Raw genomic sequence first — 3,308 nt, 5'->3', positions numbered from 1 at the left:
TCCCCCCCCCCCCCCCCCCCCCCCCCCCCCCCCCAACAGATACCTCTTAGTCAGGTTATGTTTATTCTCTTTAGCTTTAATATCTCATTGACCTGTGTCCTTTAATGGTGATCTGAATGTTCACATCAGAAGATACTATGTTTATATATTATGTTATATTATATTGTTGTATTTTTATTTATTTATATTTGAAAGCTTGTTGTGATTAATTAATCATTTAAAGGGAAGGAGTGTAATTTCGGTGTCACAAGCAGTACCAAATGGAAATACATATCCTTGTGCTTTCCTGTTGCTTCCCTGCTTTTCTGAAGCAGAAGTAGAGACAAAAATATATTTGTTTTGTATGAAAAAGGATTTAAAATAACAATAAACATAGTCCATATGACTTGGCTATATCCTGAGTGTACTGAAGTCATGCATTTGTGTTGAAAACATAAAAAAATCTCCACGTTGTACCAGGTTTGATGTCAATGACACCAACAATTATCTTGATGTGTCTAGTAACTGAACGCAATTGACCAAGTTTGAATATCCAGTTCATTGTGTATTCATAATGGTTGAGTGCACACTGTAAACCTGACATTACTCATGAATTAAAGATAGTGGGTGTATCCGTGTCCTTGAATTTGTTTTATCTGTGCCTGTAGAGAATTTTTATGTATGAATAAACATCTTTATATTGCTTGTATAACGCGTTTTCTTTGTATGTGTGTGTGTGTGTGTGTGTGTGTGTGTGTGTGTGTGTTGGTGCCTGTGTAAGCTGTCTCTGCCCCTTGGTCATAGTTGCACAGGTGTCATGGTGTATTATACTCTGAAGCCACTGCTGTGGGCCACTGCCAAAGGTCTTCGAGAAGCCCTACACACACATACACTCATCTGGGTCCCTCTAATACACAACCCATTACTTCTCACCGTCTTCACCAGTTTCATATCTCTAACTGATTGTCGAGGGCCACATTTTCGACAGGTTTCTTGTCACTCTTCCTCAGGCGAAATATTTCACGGAGCGTTTAGCAAAGACTGAGTCTAAGTTGCTCACTGTCAACAGTCCCCTGATATGACATTGTTCTGGAAAATTGGTTTCCTGACTCTAAGCTTGCTCATTTTTCACAAACAATACTCTAGAAGTGAAGGAAACATGCAGGAAGACAGGAAGAGGATCCCTAAGGTTAATAGCTTAGTCTCTCTCGCACAAGACAGCCAGCAATTTGAGCCGGAAGTTGGTTTGCACCTTTTGCCAACTTTGACCCAAGAACCAGTGAAGCGTCTAACTGCTTATTATGACGTCCCTACTGACGTCTTTACCGCACTTTCTTCAGCATGACATACAGTACACCCCTGCTTCCAGAGACCCATTAGAAAGCACTTTCAAACAAGCACCGTCAACTTTTAGACGACCCCAGACACAGTGTTAAGTCTTCCAAAGACCGTCCTAAAGATTGTCATTGGCATGGTGTACCATTTATCATTCTGTGACAGTTAGTATTGTTTGAAGATAAGAGTTAATATATGACTCGTGGGAAAGGGCTTGGCTTCAGACATGTTGTTTAATGAAAGCAGCCCTCAGTTCGTGATTGATGCTGTACAAGGTATTTATGTGATGGTGAAAGAAAGGGTCTGGTTATGTCTTCAAGACAAGACAGACATTTGGTTCTCAATTGCTGGGTAGTCAGTCATTGAAGACAACAAAGTGATGTGCCAAGAATGTGTCCCATAAAAGCTTTGTTTTGTAGGGAAAGAGTAGGTAGGTGAGTCTGTTGCAGCTAAAAAGTTCCTACTTTCGAGTTTGGAAATCTCAATTATGATTTGACGCGTGTTCATTCCGTTACTGCATTGTTCTACTCTACTAAAGAATAACTTTCAGTCCATTGTATGCATGTAAGTACCGTGTACTTTAACATGCATTTTAAGTACCTAGCACAATAGCGATAATGGCATGCTGAGTGATATCGATGGATTCGACCACCCTTCATTGTTTTCCGGATAATTCTGTGGTAATTACTCAAATTTGCGCTTGTTCATAAATCATAAGTCTTTTTCCAGCAGTCTAAAGAACTGTGGATAATGATTCTGTTTTTTGTTGTTGTTGTTGTTTTTTTCACTTCGAGTCAACCAGGACAAAGCGTCAAGAGGCATCTACGTACCTGGGAAATATCCCTTCATCTGCATGTCTCTTTTGATTTCGGGCAATTAGATGGGATGTTGCATATTGTTGAGACACTGCATGCATTCAATTCAATCTGCAATCCATGATCTTTTTGGAGCAAAAAAAAAAAAAAAAAAACTGCAGCCAGACAATTCATAAACGCAAATAGAAAATTGAGGCTTCATGCAGAGGAACTGAAGGAGAAAGATTTGAGACATTGCCACTAAATTGCCTCTGTTGTTGTGTGCTTTCTCATTCCTGAGCATAATAAAGCACAGCGCTGCGTTCAGAGCAGAGTTCATGTACCATTTTATTAGTTATACGAATGCCTGTTTGGTGCAGTGTCCCTTATTTGTGTACATTTGAGTGGATGTGTGAAGCATCTTAATATCACTAGGTTCTTTTAGAATACGTTCAGATCAGAGTCACAGTTCATAGTCATCGGTCCTATGCACAGAATTGAATGTATTATTCCTATACAGTGAAGAAGAAAAGCCCATACATAAAGAATATGTGGGTCGGAGACTTGTCCTAGAGGGTAGTGCACACGCTCTGACATGTTTCATGATCGGCTCAGACGCCTACAGTCTGTTCACTGACCGCCATCTCATACATATTGCTCACAAGAATGCAAGAGCTTCTTAAATAACCTGTTTCAGTCTGATTGGCTTGTTTACACATCTTCAAGACCAGTCTTGCCTGCAAACGGAGCTGTGTTTACAAGAGATCGGGTTGATAGTGCTTTTTCAGTGAGTGCTTTTGAGGAAGTACTAATTACTTGATTTGCCAGTGATTAGCCAGCCAGTTAATGGCATCAAATCATTGCAAGTACATATTTACATTTACAGAATGAAGAATGGCTTTTAATATTGTAGGTTACTTGCCATTGCCTCTAATGATTAGAGGAAATATGAGGAATGATTACCTCAAAATGTACGTCAACATGCAAGTTTGAGGAACGTTATTTCAATTAAGCATACACCTCTTTAGCTATTGTCAATGATTAGGTTGCTGACCCCTGCTATAGACGATATACAACTATACCCTTTCACCCAAGAGCCCCTTGTAAGCTCTGTGACCAGCCCTAACCATCTAATAGAATGCCAAGTGTAGTTTTTGGTGTATCGAGGCATATTTCTGAAGGATGTGAGGAAATCGTGAG

At 39.8% G+C, this 3,308-nt stretch overlaps 1 protein-coding gene and 1 long non-coding RNA gene across 4 annotated transcripts in view; one reads left to right on the top strand and one right to left on the bottom strand.

The window, feature by feature from the left end:
• Positions 1–3,308, bottom strand: part of LOC309475250 — a 394,252-nt gene that overhangs the window by 66,984 nt on the left and 323,960 nt on the right. The window lies entirely within an intron of this gene.
• rnf123 (ring finger protein 123) overlaps positions 1–3,308 on the top strand; it is a 151,162-nt gene that overhangs the window by 102,762 nt on the left and 45,092 nt on the right. The gene's annotated exons all lie outside the window — the stretch shown is intronic.

Source organism: Leuciscus leuciscus (genome assembly GCF_965113295.1).
Source record: "Leuciscus leuciscus genome assembly, chromosome: 15".
Lineage (NCBI taxonomy): Eukaryota > Metazoa > Chordata > Actinopteri > Cypriniformes > Leuciscidae > Leuciscus > Leuciscus leuciscus.
Note: the sequence above shows the minus strand (reverse complement) of the source record. Positions and strands in the feature narration are given on the sequence as shown.